The sequence below is a fragment of the Chiloscyllium punctatum genome, chromosome 26, assembly GCF_047496795.1.
Source record: "Chiloscyllium punctatum isolate Juve2018m chromosome 26, sChiPun1.3, whole genome shotgun sequence".
NCBI lineage: Eukaryota > Metazoa > Chordata > Chondrichthyes > Orectolobiformes > Hemiscylliidae > Chiloscyllium > Chiloscyllium punctatum.
The window spans coordinates 48,126,037-48,145,372 of NC_092764.1; positions in this window are offsets into that span (position 1 = coordinate 48,126,037).

The window sequence follows — 19,336 nt, forward strand, 5'->3', positions numbered from 1 at the left end:
TAGATTGACAGGAAGGTAATACAGACACAAAGTAAGTGAGGCATTAAAAAATAAATTTGCAACCATTAATCATTTATTTTATATCAGCTTAAACATTGGTTATGAATGTGGCACAAACTCAATTAACATCCTGCACGCTTGCAGTGTATTATTCATGATTTACTAGCTGGCATTTTCTCAACTTTGGTAAGTAACATTGGCAATAAAATTAGTAATTTTCTTGGGCTTATAAAAATGTGATGCAATCTGTTAAGGAGCAATGCTTTTTGGTCTCCTAATACTTTACAAAGAGTCAAGGGGATACATTAGCAGCAGTAGGATCAAGATTCATTAAAATCTAACAGTCTATATTAAGGACATTAAAAATTAAATTTATTACCATGATTCTTAAAACATGTAAGTATTAGGTTAAACTTATTGCACAAAGATGTTGCATCAGTCATATTAAAACAGGCTGGAAGGTTGAGACAAAAATGTACAAGTCCCAGTATAGGAAAATTCATTCAGTTTTTACAGCATTTACGTTTTTCAACTTAATATTTTCCCAACCTTCTGATATTTGAAGAAATTTATGTGTCCCTAATTAATAATCTTCTATTTAAAGTCAGGCTTTCTTTCTGTCTATCTATTAAGATTTTGGTTTAGTGAGTTTCAGTTGCTTCTTTCTGTCACTATGTTTCCATCACAACTACCTGTCATCCAGACATTATTCGAAGGGATACTCACTATGAAAATAAGGTGGTGGTCCTATATGTCACAGCGCCACCTGCCTGAGACCTGGTAAAATTGAGCCTTCTTCCACTACCCCAAGTATTGTCCCCTTCCTTCCTCATCATTGATAACACATTTCTTCCTCTTAGCCGCTAACCCAGAACCACAGAACCAAATCAGAGCTACTTCAAGATTCCAAAGCTAAGAAAATATTATGAAAAGTATGCTCCAAACATGCCTGTGGAGCATACTTTTGAGTGTTAGTATTCTACAAAGAAGAGTTACAGGGTAGACACCAGAGAAGGAAGCAGTCCTATTTGTGTCCAGGCCAGCCAATTCACCAAATTCTACTCCCCAGGCTTTTCCACATAACCCATTATTACTTTCTTCTCAGATAATTAACAAACCCCTTTGGGGTTCTCAGCTGAATATGTCTCCATTACCTTTTCAGCCAGTGCATTCCAGATATTAACCTTTCGGTGCATGAAAACAGATTTTCCTCCTGTCACTGCTGCTTCTTTTGCCAATCACCGTAGATGTTGTCCTCTGGTTTTAACCTTTCCTCCACTTAAACAATTTCTTGATTGGTACTTTGACCAGACCCTTCATTATATCAAATACCTCTATCAAATATTTGCTTAATCTTTCTCTATTCCAAGGAGAACAGTGCCTAGTTTAATCAATTCATCTATTTGGCTGAACTGACTCATCCCTAGAACCATTATCCTGAATCTTCTCTTTGCTCTTTCTAATGCTTTTGTGAACTTTATAAAATGTTGGAAGCAGAAATGGCCTCAGTACTCCAGTTGAGGCTAAAATGTTGTTTAATCTAGTTTTATCAGAACATGCTCATATTTGCACCTTAGCCCCTATTTACAAGCCACAAACTCAGATACTTCATTAATTGCATTCTCAACCTGCCCTGCTACTTTCAATGATTGGTCCACATATACCCCCATGTCCCTCTACTCATGCAACATGTTTAGAACTGCATGCTTTATCTTATATTTTGTATCCTTGATCTTCCTTCCAAATTAAAACACTTCACTTTTTTTAACATTATGTTTCAGCTGCCATGTTTACCCATTGCACCAGCTTTCTTGATGTTTATTCTCATCACAGTCTAGTATGCTTCCAAATTGCAAGCAATCTGCAAATTTTGAAATTATACAACACAGGTCTGAGTCAGTAATATACATGAAGAAATGTGGGGGTGGGGAAATAAGGATTGTAGATCAATGGTGTTGTTCAGGGAAAAGGACCCATTATTGGTATTGTTTCAGTGACATTTGCATGATGGCAACCAATTTATGAATGATGCCATGAGTTGGCCAATGGAATGAATGGCACTGGAGAAGGATAATAAGTCACAGGAAGTTTGGGAAGAATAGTGCACCACACTAGGATGATGGGAATCAACATAGCCATTTAAAGGAGTTGAACTTAATTCAGGAATTAATTGAGTTGTTTTGGTGTTTGTCCACTGGGTGTCCTTTACAAAAGAATTTAAGAAAAAAGCAGTTTCTTTTTAGGAACATAGGATCAGGTATTGGCCAGTCAATCCCTTGAGATTGCTTCATCATCTTTGATCATGGCTGATCACCTATCTCAATACTATGTTCCCACATGATCCCCATATTTCTTAATGTCATTAGTAATTAGAAATCCTCTAATCTCTGTTTTGAACTTACTTAATGGCTGAACTTCCACAGGTCTATGTGGTAGAGAATTCCAAAGACTCACCACTCTCTGAATGAAGAGGTACCTCCTCATCTCAGTCCTAAATGACGTGCCTTTTATTCTCAGACTATATCCCTGCTTCTAGAGCCCACAGGCAGGGAAAACATCTTTTCCACATCTACTGTCTATCCCTTTAAGAACTTTAGAACTTTCAATGAGATCACCACTCATTCTTTTAAACTTCAGAGAATTCAGTGCTAGCCTCCACAATCTCTCCTCATTGGACAGTCTAGGAATCAGTCTCACAAATTTTAGCTACGCTCCCTCGATGTCAAATTTTTCTTTCCTTAGACTAGGGGGCTATATTGTACACAATATTCCAGGTGCAGTTGAATCAGTGTTCTACATAATGGAGCAAGACTTCTTTACTCTCTACACTCAAATTCTTATACAGTTTGCTTTCTGAATTGCTTTCTGCACCTGAATGCTAACTTTCAGTGACGTAGGAACAAGGACACCCAGCTTAAACACTTTCCAATATCTCACCATTTAAGAGATATTCTGCACTCTATCCCTTATATGGACACATATTCACATGTTCCATCTGTCATGCTCTCACCCATTCAGTCTCTCTAAATCACTGAGACTGAGCCTCTTTGCATTCTCCTGTTAATTTACATTCCCACCATGTTTGTACTGTCACAAACTTGGAATTTTTGCATTTTATCTCACATCCAAATTATTGATATAGATTGTGAACAACTGGGGCCACCGTTAAGAGTTGTAGTACTTACTGTTCATAGACAGCCAAACTGAGAATGACCCATTCTGCCTGTTAACCAATCCTTAATTAATGTTAACACACTAACATTAATTCATGCACTTTAATTAGCTTAATAAGTTCCTCTGGGGGCCTTTGTCAAAATCATTCTGAGTATCCAAATCAAACACATTTACTGGTTCCCCCTTATCGATTCTGCAGTAATATCCTCAAACATTGTCTACAGACAGCAATTTTAACTAGTTACTTCATAACGAACATGAACTTTGAGACAATTAACAAACTGTGTACTGTACAGATATTCCCATGTACAGTACTCCACAACTGGTGACTACTTTATTCCCTCAATATTATTGGCAGCAGAGTGGCTCAGTGGTTAACACTGCTGCCTCACAGCACCAGGGACCTGTGTTTGATTCCACCCTCAGGCATGTTCTCCTATGTCTGTGTGGGCTTCCTTCATCCCATGTCTAAAGATGTTCAGGTTAGGTAGATGTCCAGCGATAGGCAGGCTAGTTGGATTATCCATGGGAAAGGAGAAAGTGAGGACTGCAGATGCTGGAGATCAGAGCTGAAAATGCGTTGCTGGAAAAGCGCAGCAGGTCAGGCAGCATCCAAGGAGCAGCAGAATCGACGTTTTGGGCATGAGCCCTTCTTCAGGAATGAGGAAAGTATGCCAAGCAGGCTAAGATAAAAGATAGGGAGGAGGGACTTGGGGGAGGGGTGTTGGAAATGCGATAGGTGGAAGGAGGTTAAGGTGAGGGTGATAGGCCGGAGTGGGGGTGGGGGCGGAGAGGTCAGGAAGAAGATTGCAGGTTAGGAAGGTGGTGCTGAGTTCGAGGGTTGGGACTGAGACAAGGTGGGGGGAGGGGAAAGGAGGAAACTGGAGAAATCTGAGTTCATCCCTTGTGGTTGGAGGGTTCCTAGGCGGAAGATGAGGCACCCTTCCTCCAGCCGTCCTGTTGCTATGGTCTGGCGATGGAGGAGTCCAAGGACCTGCATGTCCTTGGTGGAGTGGGAGGGGGAATTGAAGTGTTGAGCCATGGGGTGGTTGGGTTGGTTGGTCCGGTGTGTCCCAGAGGTGTTCTCTGAAACGTTCCGCAAGTAGGCAGCCTGTCTCCCCACTTTAGAGGAGGCCACATCGGGTGCAGCGGATGCAGTAAATGATGTGTGTGGAGGTGCAGGTGAATTTGTGGTGGATATGGAAGGATCCCTTGAGGCCTTGGAGGGAAGTAAGGGGGGAGATGCAGGGTTACAGGAATAGGGTAGAGAAGTAGGTCTGGGTAGGTTGCTCTTCAGAGGGTCGGTGTGGATTCAATGGGCTGAATGGCCTGCTTGTATACTATAGTGATTCTATATTATTTACATTTTCCTATCTTCTATGAGCACAAATTTTTGAAAGGAAATTTGAGAGCATCATTTATTTCCTAAAGTTCTAAAATGAAATAATAAAATAAAAAGTCATTAACACATTAGTGGTATTTGATTTTTTTCTCTCAGGAAATGGAGTAGTCTAAAGCAAAAACATATCAGAACATGTAAATACACAGTAGGGAGAATTGTAATTTTATTCGTCTATGTTTTTCTAATTTCACCAATGTTGTTCACTAATGCTCCACATATACTAATAGTTAGTTCAATGTAGCATTGATAAAGAAGTTCTCAGGTCAGCCTGGTGGACTGTATAGTAATGATTAGTGAGAAAAGTAGTAGAAACAACGTTTTTTTAACATTTTGTTTCAATTGTTGCTCAGACAATGTCTTTAGCAGGTGAACAAAGTTAAAAATCACACAACACCAGGTTATAGTCCAATAAGTTTAATTGGAAGCACACTAGCTTTCGGAGCGACGCTCCTTCATCCTTTGTCACTCCGAAAGCTAGTGTGCTTCCAATTAAACCTGTTGGACTATAACCTGGTGTTGTGTGATTTTTAACTTTGTACACCCCAGTCCAACACCGGCATCTCCAAATCATGTTTAGCAGGTAAGAAAGCTAAAGGACTTTGTTCTCAAAAGGATTAATTAGAATGACAGGTCAAAAAAATGGTTGTGACACAATCATCTCAGTTTCTGGATATTACAGTTCTATTAAAGGAAATGTTCAACACTGCAGGCAATTCATTTTTTTCGGAAAGAAAGCATACACTAGTACATAATCAATCTTTGGACAAAAAATGCAATAACTAAATATAAGAATCGGCAATTCCATTAACAAGATTAATTTGTTCATTTTTTATATTTATTCACAAACTGGGGTTGTGCTTGCTAGTCTTTTTAAAGGACTTCTGTTTTCATTCTCATTTTCTTTTGAATAAAAAATGGCTTTGCTTAAAAATGTTAATAAAATGACTCTTACAACCTTTGGTCTGAATTATAGCCAAACCTACAGTGAAAGCAAAATTAAAGAGTGTACTTATTCTACATTTTGTATGCTTACACTATAACTATCCATCCCATTCTCCCTCAAGAATACAAAAGGCCAAGCTCAAAGCTTAGTGGGATTTACTTCAGAATTTTAAAACATTAAAGAACATGCTAACACCTTTTAGCTTAACATTTTGATTAATAGCTATAAAACAATTCAAATGTACAGTCACGACATGAATACAGAAAGTGAATACATTCAAAAGTTATAATATCATAAAATTAATCAGGAGCTGAATGCAATAGGTGCAGGCCATTCAGCCCCTCAACTCTGTCCATATCTTTTCATATTACACTGAACAAATATCTATCAATTTCAGTCATCGAGTCATACAGCATAGAAACAAATCCTTCAGTCCAACCTGTCCATGCCGACCATAATCCCAAACTAAACCGCATCCACCTACCTGCATTGGCCCATATCCCTCCAAACATAGATTCCTTACAGTGTGGAAGCAGGCCATTCAGTCCAACAAGTCCACACCAACCCCCTGAAGAACATCCCACCCAGACTCACCTCCCCTACCCTATAACCCTGCACTTCCTATGGCTAATCCACCTAACACATCCCTGAACACTATGGACAATTTAGCATGGTCAATATACCTAACCTGCATACCTATAGACTGTGGGAGGAAACTGGAGCACCCAAAGGAAACCCACACAAGACATGGGAAGAATGTGCAAACTCCACAGAGACTGCGGTTGGAATTTAACCCAGATCTCTGACACTGTGAGGCACCATTTCTTAGTCGTGTACTTATCTAAATGCCTTTTAAATGTTTTAATTGTACCTGCTTTCATAAGTTATAGAGTTATAGAGATGTACAGCAAAGAAACAAATCCTTTGGTCCAACTCATCCATACCGACCAGATATCTTAACATAATCCAGTCCCATTTGCCAGCACATGGCCCATATCCTTCAAAATCTTTCCTATTCACATACCCATTCAGATGCCTTTTTAAATGTTGCAATTGTACCAGCCTCCACCACTTCCTCTGGTATCTCATTCCAAAGTTCTTTCCAACTCAAACTATTCTCTGTGTACATAAATTGCCCCTTCTGCATTTTTAAAATCTGTCTCCCTCATCTTAAAAATATGTCCCTAGTTTTGAAATCTCCCACTCTAGGGAAAAGACACCTGCCATACTCCTTATCTACTATGCCCCTTATAATTTTATGAATGTCCATAAGGTCATGCTTCAACTTCCTATACTCCAGTGAAAAAAGGTCCCAGCCTATCTAGCCTCTCTCCATATCTCAAACCCTCCATGAAAGTTTCAGTTTGGCTACCATTCTTTTCAGGATCTTCCATATTAGCTGCAATTGTTCATAGTTCTCTCTCTTCAGGTACTCCCCTTTTCTTCAAATCTGCTGTGCTCCTTCCATTAGATTTATACCTTTACTACAGTGTGAAAATGGCTCTAATCAAAGTCACAAATAACACTCTATGCCCCTGTAACAAAGGGAAGTTTTCTCCCCTTCTCCTTCTCAATCTGGCTGCAACCTTTAACACAGTTGACTACATCATCATTCTCTGATGTATTTTCAGTGATATCCAATCTGCTTCCATTCTTATTATCTAATTGCAGTTAGCAGTAGCTTCTTTTCTCTTTTCAGTACTGGAATCTCAGGTGTCCTCCAAGAATCTATTCTTGGCCACCTTCTATTTCTCATTTACATGTTGCCCCTAAACAACACCATCTGAAAAGACAGCTTCATTATTCACATGTATGCAGACGACACCCCACTTCACCAGTCTTCAGTTTGTCAGACTGCTTGCTTGATATCCAGTACTCGTTGAGCAGAAATTTCCTTCAATGAAATATTGGGAAGACCAAAGCCATTGTCTTTGGTCCCTGTGACTGCTTTCCCCATACATCAAGTCCATCTTCCCATCAACTACCCGAAGCTGAACAGACTGTTTGCAAACTTGGTCTCATATTTAGCATAACGTTGAGCTTCTGACCATACAGTAGGGTCATCATGAAGACTGTTCATTTCCACTTTCATAATACGATCCCTTCCATCCTTAATTGAGCTCAACTGCTAATAAACATTCATACCTGTTCCTCTAGACTTGAATCTTCCAACCCTTACCTGGTCTCCATAAACTTGATATCATTCAAAACTGTAATGCTTTTGATCTGACTCAGATGAAATTTCTTTTACCTTTGTGATCACTGACATGCGTTGATACCTGGTCAAGCAGCTCCTTGATAAAAATCATAAAACTCTACCAATGTACACGGAAATCTATTATTTCTAAATCTAGGCCTCAAACACTGTTTTAAATGAAATCACCATCGCTACAGAAATACTTACAAGTTAATTATTAACTTCAAATGAAAAAAAGCCACATATTACTAACTCAAAAAATCAAAACCAAACTTACAATAAATTACAATCAAAATATTTAGCAATCATAAAATGTATAGCACAGCTGGCTAAGCTAGAGATCTGGAATTCCCTCCTCAGACTTTTTAGGTCTATATTTTGATTTCCTCCTTTAAGATGCCTCAACAAATCGTTGCTCACTTGCCTTTTTTCCTGTTTGTGTTTCTCAGTGTCAAACTTTGCTTTATAACACTTGGTTACAGTATGAGCTGAGACCAGTAACTTTTCTTTAAAAAAAACAGATCTGAAATCCAAGTTATTTGTTAGAATAGAGAAGCAATAATGCTTCACAGTTTAAAACAGAAGAATCTTTACTGTACAACAACCAAACAAACAAAGCAAATATAAATACTGTCTGAGATCCTCAGCTGTCCTTCAACTAACGATGCTGTCTGCTGAAGAAGATGAGTTTCAGCTGTGAATGAGTGCATTGACTTTTGATCTGCAGCTCTTTGGTATATGGGGCAGGATGCTCCGCGACTTAATGGGGTCTCGAGTGGAAGATAAGCTTCCTTTACTGTCTTTCTCTCATCTTTAAAGCATTTGGGCTTGAAGCATGACACAGCTTGATGAACAAGTTGTTGTTATTTTGAGAACTTGGTAGCAAATCTCTCCCCATCCATAATGTTAGCACTGCTATGGGTCAAGGAGAACTTCCAGAAACTTTGAAGCAATTTCTTTGCCTTCCCTTCAAATGCTGGCCATCAGAGGGTTGAGAAAATATGACCAGAAGGGAAAGATGCTTTTAAGACATCTGAACATAGTGCCCAGTCCATCGCAGTTGAACTTTCCCTGAATGCCTGTGGTGTTGGCTTCAAGAAGGACACCAACATTTTTTCAAATGGTCCACTCCCATTGAATCCAGAGGATGAAGCTGAGACATCGCTGATGGTAGTTCTCTAACACTCTTATGTTAGAGATCTTAAAGCAATAACTGCTCTCTACACTAAGACTTCAGGTGTTTTGTTGAGGTCTTTGTTCTCAAATATTCACTGTAGTAGCTTGTAGAATACTGGGCCAGATGTAACGGATCTGGTGTTGATCTCCTTGTCAACAGTGGGCTGTCTAGGTATGTCTTTCATTATCTTAGATATTCTAAACATAAATTAACAAGCAAATTGTCCTGGTTGTAACCTATAAATTACACACGAAATGGTAGATACAACTGAGAATGATATTACAAATTGGTTCAGCAGTTCACAGCCTGTAGGTGAATAAATTCAATCACAAAATCCTCCAAAACTCAATCTTTCCTATGAGAAATTTCCTTCTAAGATATAGTCTGATCTGCAGCTGAAAGCTGAAAGCATTGCACTACCAACTCAAATTCAATAGATGTGGTCCTCCTTGCAAAAGAACATAAGATCTATGAGCAGGAGTAAGCCATCTGGCCCTTCGAGCCTGCTCCACCATTCAATAAGTTCATGGCTAATCTTTTCATAGCCTCAGCTCCACTTATCCACACTCTCACTGTATCCCGTAATTCCTTTATTTTTCAAAGAAATATCTACCTTAACTTTAAAACTATTTACTGAAGTAGCATCAACCACTTCACTGGGCAGGGAATTCCATAAGTTAACAGCCCTCTGGGTGAAGAAGTTCCTTCTCAATTCAGTTCTAAATCTGCTCCCTCTAATCTTGAAGCTATGCCTTCTTGTCCTAATTTCACCTGCCAGTGGAAACATCCTCTCTACTTCTATCTTATCTATTCCCTTCATAACTTTATATGTTTCTATAAGATCCCCCCTCATTCTTCTGAATTCCAATGAACATAATCCCAGTCTACTCAGCATCTTCTCAAAAGCCAACCCCCTCAACTCTGGAATCAACCTGGTGAACCTCCTCTGCAACCCCCTCCAGTGTCTGTACTTACTTTCTCAAGTAAGGAGACCAAAACTGCACACAGTACTCCAGCTGTGGCCTCACTAGCACCTTGTACAGCTGCAACATAACCTCTCTGCTTTTAAACTCAACCCCCTTTAACAATGAAGGACAAAATTCCATGTCTTCCTAATTAGTTGTTGTACCTGCAGACCAACCTTCTGTGATTCATGCACAAGGACACCCAGGTCCCTCTGCACAGCAGCATGCTGCAACTTTTTACTATTCCAATAATAATCTTTTTTACTGTTACTCCTACCAAAATGTATGACTTCACATTTATTAACATTGAATTCCTTCTGCCAGACCTTTGCCCACTCACTCAATGTATCTACGTTCCCCTGCAAAGTTGCACAATCCTCTGCACACTTTGCTCTGACACTCACTTTAATGTCATCTGCAAACTTTGACATCATACACGTGGTCCCCAACTACAAATCATTGATATAGATTGTAAATAATTGCAGTCCCAACACCGATCCCTGAGGCACACCACCAGTCACTGATTGCCAGTCAGAATAGCGCTCATTTCTCCCCACTCTTTTGCTTCCTGCTAGTCAACCAATCCTCTATCCATGCTAATACTCTTGATGTGATGCAGCAGCCTCTTGTGCGGCACATTGTTGAAGGCCTTTGTTGAATTCTACATACACCACATTCACTGGGACCCCATTGTCCATCTTGCTCAAAATGTCTTCATAGAATTCCAAAAGATTTGTCAAGCATGACCTGCCCTTCATGAACCCATGCTGCATCTGCCGAAGGAACAATTTCTTTCGAGATGCCCTGATATTTCTTCCTTGTTAATAGACTCAAGCAACTTCCCCGCTACAGGGGTTATGTTAATTGATCTATAATTCCTCTTTTGTCTGCCTCCCTTTTTAAACAGTGGCATCACACTTGCTGTTTTCTAATGTGCTGGGACTGTCCCAATGTCCAGCAAATTTTGGAAAATTACTGCCAGTGCACCTACTATTTCTCCTGCCATCTCTTTTGGTACCCTGGGATGCATTCCATCAGGGCGAGGAGACTTATCTATTCTTAGCTCCATTACTTTGCCAACACTATCTATTCTGTGATAATGATTGTTTCCAGGTCCTCACCTACCTTTTAGGAGAAAGTGAGGACTGCAGATGCTGGAGATCAGAGCTGAAAATGTGTTGCTGGAAAAGCGCAGCAGGTCAGGCAGCATCCAAGGAGCAGGAGAATCGACGTTTCGGGCATAAGCCCTTCTTCAGGAATGAGGAAAATATGCCAAGCAGGCTAAGATAAAAGGTAGGGAGGAGGGACTTGGGGGACGGGTGTTGGAAATGCGATAGGTGGAAGGTGGTCAAGGTGAGGGTGATAGGCCGGAGTGGGGTGGGGGTGGAGAGGTCAGGAAGAAGATTGCAGGTTAGGAAGGCGGTGCTGAGTTTGAGGGTTGGGACTGAGACAAGGTGGGGGAAGGGGAAATGAGGAAACTGGAGAAATCTGAGTTCATCCCTTGTGGTTGGAGGGTTCCTAGGCTGAAGATGAGGCACTCTTCCTCCAACCGTCGTGTTGCTATAGTCTGGCGATGGAGAAGTCCAAGGACCTGCATGTCCTTGGTGGAGTGGGAGGGGGAGTTGAAGTGTTGAGCCACAGGGTGGTTGGGTTGGTTGGTCCGGGTGTCCCAGAGGTGTTCTCTGAAACGTTCCGCAAGTAGGCGGCCTGTCTCCCCAATATAGAGGAGGCCACATCGGGTGCAGCGGATGCAGTAAATGATGTGTGTGGAGGTGCACATGAATTTGTGGTGGATATAGAAGGATCCCTTGGGGCCTTGGAGGGAAGTAAGGGGGGAGGTGTGGGCGCAAGTTTTGCATTTCTTGCAGTTGCAGGGTAAGGTGCTGGGAGTGGAGGTTGGGTGGGTGGGGAGTGTGGACCTGACGCGGGAGTCACGGAGGGAGTGGTCTTTTCGGAACGCTGATAAGGGAGGGAAGGGAAATATATCCTTGGTGGTAGGGTCTGTTTGGAAGTGGCGGAAATGACTGTTTGAGAACGTGGCTGAAGAGCTTCTGGGCAGAGGTCTGTTTGAGAACGTGGCTCATTTCCGCCACTTCCAAACGGACCCCCACCACCAGGGATATATTTCCCTCTCCTCCGCTGGAGAGGGAGCAGGGGAACGTAGAAACTAAATATTAAGCAAGCACTAATCTATTGCTTGGAATCTTCTCAACACTTCTGCTTGCTGATTTCACAGCATCACAGTCTTAAGGCCAGTCAATTAGAGCTGGTGGGAAAAACATAATGTCGGAGACCTGCAGTAGTGAATGGCCAGCAGTGCCACTGGGGAATGCTGAGCCAGGTAGTCAAGCATGAGAGACCTTAAAACCAAGGACTGGTGCCTGAAGAAGATGTTCAAAAATTGAAGGCCCAGAGTTGTCACAGCCATTGAAATGGAGGGAGGAGCCCTTCACAGAAAATGACCGTAGTTGCATCTGTGGCCATTTCAGCCATGTGAGTGTATCTTTGGGGCTATAATGAGCCTCCAATTAGTTCCCAGGCTCCAGGCTCAGTAGGGGGGTGCGTCCAATGTCAGGAAAGTTTATTCAATGAGGAACCATTGATCATAATTGGATTGATTGGCTGCTACCCTCCATGGACTGGGACAGCCTATTCCAGTAAACCTGCCTAGAAACAGGATAGGTTATGGAGCAGCAAAAACTTTCCAATTCTCTTTGCTCCTGATACCTTCAAAACTGACTCTTAGATGCTGGAATGATTTCATTCATTAGACCTGTTGAAGAAAACTTCTCATTTGTATATTTGTCTACAAAGTAAGAAAGGACAAACAATAGTAAATGGATGGTATTGTGATACTTCAGAGATTCCAGACGAGATAGAATATGTACATTTATGATCATTACATGACAGCACAACACTGACATTCCAGTATAATGGTAGCAGGCTCACCTGCTCTCACTCTCTCTGTGTAATGGAGAGATCTAGCATTTTCAGTCAGTCAGTAAAGTAAATGTAATGTACAGTAACAGTCAGTGAGGACACACCCCAGTCTATGTGTAAGTCCACGCTATTATAGCAGTGTAAACAGTGTTGTTAATAAACCTCAAGATATTTGTCTCAGTAAGAATTTGACCTACATGGTAAATGTTACATGGGTTGATATTTCCGTCAACACTTGGACCATACTGTAATGGCAGTAGGTTTTGTACCAAAGATCTTACTTCTTCCTTAAGGTGGCACATCATGGAGCAAACCAACAGCTGCTTCTGCTCCCCCCCCCAAAAAAAAAACAACCAGAAACACACCAAAATCCATGAATGAATTTCAAATATTAAGTGTGTATTAAATGTCATCAATTTACATTTCTCCAGTTTTCTGTTAGCAAACTTTTACTTTCTCAGGAACTAATAAGGGCACCTTTATAAATCAGACGATGCGTAGCCACTATCCTTTGCTTTTACTTCATTACCAGTAAAAGTGCTTTCGGGCATCATCAGGCCGTAAATGGCACTGAGTAAATGCTACTTAATTGCAAAGAACTATCAGATAGTAAGGGAATTACTTTTAGGTGGGAGGCGATGTACAACCTGGCCAAAACAATTTGGGGTATATTTAAATCACTTACATATCAGCCAATCTCATTATCATTTTCGCTAAAAATGTCCAGATTGTTATTTTTGAATAAGGAATATACAAATTATATAAAATTACCAAAATTATCATTTATAAATGAAAGCTTTTCTGTTTCCACACACACCATGATTAATCAGTCATTAAAATGAGACAGTGGGGAATACAGAAATGAAACGTCTTTGAACTTTGAGAGTAAAAAGTACCTTAAGAGACCAAAGATGATGCCTTACAACACATTTAATGTTTAAAATCTCAATTCATGGTTGAATTTCCACTATTCCTCAGCATTCTGAACCTCCTGCAGCAATTCCTGTTAATATCTTGCTCTGCAAAGTAATGCTTTATCCATTTCTCCACAAATGACCTCAAAACTGTACACCAGGTCATGAAATTAGCTCATGAAATCTACAAGTTGACCGTAAATCCCCACAAATGGGACTTTGACAGTTTCATGTTGTATTTTCCTTATTCTCTATTTGAAAAATAACAGGTCCACGGCGGATGCCATTTCCCTAGTCGTACACTCATCCTTGGTACATCTGGATAACAGGGTGACTTATGTCAGGCTCCTATTCATCAACTGAAGCTCTGCCTTCAACACTATTATCCCCTACAGACTGATCTTAAAACTCCAACACCTAGGTCTCGGCTCCACCCTCTGCATCTGGATCGTCAGCTTCCTGGCCCACAGCTCGCAAAGCGTGAAGATACATGATTGCACCTCCTCCATAATAGCCCTCAGCACTGGCACCCCGTAAGGATGCATACTCATCCCTTTACTGTACTCCCTGCACTCCTGAGACTGTGTGGCAAAAATTCATACAAACACCATCTCCAAGTTTGCTGATGATCCCACCATTGTAGGCCGGATATCAAATAACAGTGAGTTAGAAGAGAGGAAGGAGATAGAGGGCTTGGTGTTGTTGTGCAAATGATACCAATCTCTCTCTCTCTCAATGTCAGCAAACTATAAGAACTGATCATTGACTTCAGGAAGAAAGGAGGAGGTCATGCCCGTATCGACATCAACAGAGCTGTGGTGGAGAAGATTGAGAGGAGTTATGATAACACACAACCTGCCCCAGACCTCCCATCTAGATGCAATGGTTAAGGAGGCACAATAATGCCTGTTCTTCATCAGGAGGTGGAGGAAATCCAGCACAATGGACACAAGGACCCGCACCAACTTTTATAGATGCACCATAGAAAGCATTCTATCCAGGTGTATAATGACTTGATACAGCAACTGCTGTGCCCAGGATGGTAAGAAACTATAGAATGTTGTGTGCACAGCCTAGAACATCACAGAAGCCAACCCACCATCCATGGGCTCCATCTATCTTGTTATGGAAAGGCTGCCAACATCATCAAAGACCCGTCCAATTCCAGTAATGTTCTTTTTTTTAAGATTAGATTCCCTACAGTGTGGAAACAGGCCATTCGGCTCAACAAGTCCACACCGACCCTCTGAAGAATAACCCACCCAGTCCCATTTCCCTCTGACTAATGCACCTAACACAATGGGAAATCTAGCATGGCCAATTCACCTGACCTGCACATCTTTGGACTGTGGGAGGAAACCCACGCAGACACAGGGAGAATGTGCAAACTCCACACAGACCGTCACCCGAGGCTGGAATCGAACCTGGGACCCTTGTGCTGTGAGGCAGCAGTGGTAACCACTGAGCCACCGTGCCGTTAAAAACACCACTACTCCTTTGGCTTTTTATTCAACTTCCACTGTCTCAGGATATTACCTGTGCCATGTATGCATGAAATGCAAACTGTCTTATTTCTGAACCTGTGAAAGTCGGAATGCCATGTCTTCCAATCTCTTCCTTCAGGCAGAAGATACAGAAGCTTGAACACACACACCAACAGGGTCAAGAACAGCTTCTTCCCTATTGCTAGCGGACTGCTGAACAGATCTCTCTAATTTCAAATCTATGTCAGACTTGCTTTTGCATACCTCCTATGCAGCTGTAACTTTCTATACCTTGCTCTATCTAGGCACAGCTGAAAATGTGTTGCTGGGAAAGCGCAACAGGTCAGGCAGCATCCAAGGAGCAGGAGAATCGACGTTTTGGGCATGAGCCCTTCTTCAGGAATGCCTGTCTAAGCGCACTATGATCTGTATATTCGTGTTGGCTGCGATCTGCCAGTATTGCTTGCCAAAAAAAGCTTTTTACTGTACTTAAGTACATATGACAACAATACATCAAATCAAATCAAATCAGAATGTGACAGAATCTCCTAAGTTCTGCTAGAAAGAAGCAAACTAAATTCTCTTTTTAGCAACACAATAGATCTAGCAGCATCTGCAGAGAGAAAACAGAGTTATTGTTTCCAGCCTAGAGACATCTGATGAAAAATGACAGGACTCAGAGTTACTGAACTCTGTTTTTTCTCTTCAGATCCTGCCAGACTTTCTGTGTTTCTCCAGCATACTCTGTTTTTGTTTCAGATTTCCAGCATCCATAGTTCCTTGTGTTTAACACTCTTTGTGACAGTTGTAAATTTTGACAGGCTATTTGAATCCTACTGTTGGGTTTCTTTAACCTGGACCTTCTTGAGCAAACTTCTACTCTTGCAATTAATTCCTACCACTTGGCAATACCTTGGCTTATTTCTTCCATCCCATTTAACATTGCTCTGTACCATTCCCATCAACATAACCTCCAGTTCAAGACACCGCTACTCCTTTGGCTTTTTATTCAACTTTCACTGTTTAAGGATACTACCTGTGCCACATATACATGAAATGCAAACTGTCCTACTTCTGAGCCTGTGAAAGTCGGAACACCATGTCTCAGAATGGGACTTGCAATTATCAGGATTGTCCGCAATTTTCGTGTGGAGAAAATCCTGGTCTAGGATTCTGTCTTCATTTTCTCTTCACCATGATCAGGAACTAAGTATCCTCCAGGTGCAAACATAGAGAGAAATGTTCAAGCCATTAATTGCTAAGCAGGTCAGATCTGTACAAAACTGAGCCATTATATATCATCGAGTGAAGTGGAACTTATTTCTTACTTGCCAAAAATATCAAAGATAAAAGCGAGGCATAGAAATGCCATTGGCAGTCAGAGCAATGTTGCATTTCACTCAGTGCATGGACCCTTCATTGTACAGCTGTTCCCAGTGTCTATACAATTTGAAAGAATCCATCTGCCAGATGGATGACTCTTGGGAGAATATCTACAAGCCTGGCTGTTGACTTAATTCAGAAAACCCTAACAGAGGACCATGTCAGACTGACATCTCAACATCTGCTTGTTCCTCCTCAGTTGCTACCTCCATTTTAATGAAAGTGTGCTGTGCAGCCTTACACAATGACAGATTGTGTTCAACAAAACAATTGCCTGGAAGTATTAATGCTCTAAAGGAGCCTTGCGTGAACTTCCAAGTGCCAATTACCCAAAAGTAAAGCAGTCCTGGAGTTGGTCTGCAGCAGTGAACAAATCAACAAATCTTGGAGCAAATCAGCAGCCTATTGTACACCATAACATATTTTCTTTTGCATTAGGGAGGCTTTGGCTCTGTAAAAGTTAGCCAAGAGGCCCTGCAATCCGTTCCTTCCACCTTCACCCAACGACCTCCCTTATCCAGCAATGTTCAACTGCAGCAATCTGTTCTGCAGGTCAGAAATATCCGAATGGTGGTTGTAAATGTGAGCTTCTTGCTTCCATAAAAGTCAGCACTTCTATTGTGAACAGAGTTCTGGCCTGCCTTCAAAACTCACTTACAGCTGGCTTGCTACAACCTGCACTGCTGAAATTCTGGATGTGGATATTTTCCAAAAGTCATTTGCAATGGGTAGTAATGGCAACATAACCATTCCAATTATAATCCACTAACTGGGTGAAAGGAATGGATTTCTAAATGTTTCACCTTTGTAACTTCACATATACTGACAATGCAAAAGCCACATTTACATTTAGTTAGATATCCCAGCAACTGATTTGAAGAATTCCTTCAAACGTACCTTGAAAGCCCTTCTGGTAATAACACAACATAAAGCTTTTAGCTACCAGCACTTTGCAAACTATCTCAGAGAGGGTGCCTTTCATATCTGTACCAAGCAAGTGACAGACACAACCACCTCAGGAACAACAGCTTTATAATATTCTCTATAGAAAGAAGGCATTAATCAATCAGAGCTTGTGGGCTTCCCTTGAGTAAAAGGGGAAGCAGCTGATCATCAGCATTCATCAAAGCTATTTTGCATTGATATACCTCCTGTAGCAAGATCTGTAATGTTTCACATCCAAGACATTACTCACATTTATACTGTGTTCAGTTTTGGTCACTTTGCTGTCAGAAGAATGTTATTAAAACTCAAAGGAGTGCAGAAGAAATTTACAAGGATGTTGCCAGGACTCAATGGTCTCAGTTATAGGGAGAGGTCAACAAACTAGGACTTTTTTCTTTAGAGCATAGGAGAATGAGGAGGGATTTTATGGAAATGAATAAGATCATGAGAGGCATGGATAGGGTGAATGCACTCAGTCTTTTGTCCAGGGTTGTGGAATTGAGGACTAGAGAGCATCATTTTAAGGTTAGAGGGGAAAGAAAAAAAAGGGAACCCGAGGGGCACAGAGAGGGGTACATACATGAAATGAGCTGCCAGTGGAATTGTTTGAGGTGGATACATTAACAAAATTTAAAAGGTATTTGGACAAATAAATGAATAGGAAAGGTTTAGAAGGATATGGGCCAAGTGCAGGGAAATGGGGTTAGAGAGGATGAACATTTTTTTAGATTACTTAGATTACTTACAGTGTGGAAACAGGCCCTTCGGCCCAACACATCCACACCGACCCACCGAAGCGCAACCCACCCAGGCCCATTCCCCTACATTTACCTCTTCACCTAACACTACGGGCAATTTAGCATGGCCAATTCACCTAACCTGCACATTTTTTGGATTGTGGGAGGAAACCAGAGCACCCGGGTCGGCATGGACCAGTTTGGACCAAAGGGCCTGTCTCTGTGCTATAGGACTATTATTCTCTGACTCGCTATGATCAATATGGCTGATTAGACCAACTTTACTGTCACACCAGAGCTTTCCTGTGAGTGGCTAATCTGCAGTCCTTCATGTATTATATCCTGGACTCATCTTCTGCTCCCTACTTGTGTTAGGGAAAAAAGATTACAAGAGAACTGGGCAGTCCAGCCCAATGTGCTGCAGATATAAGTAAGCCAAGCTTGGAAAAGTAGACCTCATGTGAATCTTGAAAGAATCAACATTACAATTTTCTTCTTTTGTTGTAACAAAAAGCCAGAATTATTAGTATAAGGTTTAGTAAATTCAATAAATGGTATAATAGGATATTCTGCCTGGAGACAGATTTAGATACACATTCAAATTTGGAGCACCAGCAAGTCATTCAATCATTTTTTATTCATGAAATAAAAGAAGGGAGATAAAAGTTTTCATTGTATAATATACAGGATATTTTTGGAGCTATTCTTTTTCAATCACGATAAAAAAGAATATGTTTATCATTGTTATGCCAGCTACGCAGAAAAATTCAATACAGCAAATCCCAAGTTTGCCAGTCTGGCAGTCATTATTGAAATAACTTTTCAGAGGCCAGTATCACCAAGTTACCCTTTGTTTACACATGAACAGTCACTGACTTTAGTACTGCTTCACAAAATCAGGCACCAGAGATTATTTCTGACACTCCACCTTTTTAACCTATCAGCCAGGGCTCCCTGATTAGACCAGATTAACAACCCCAATCAAGGAACTCATATTCTATGAGGTCCACCTAGCTGACTTCATTACAATCACTACAATTCTAACCAGGCGAGACACGAAACCACATACGGCGGT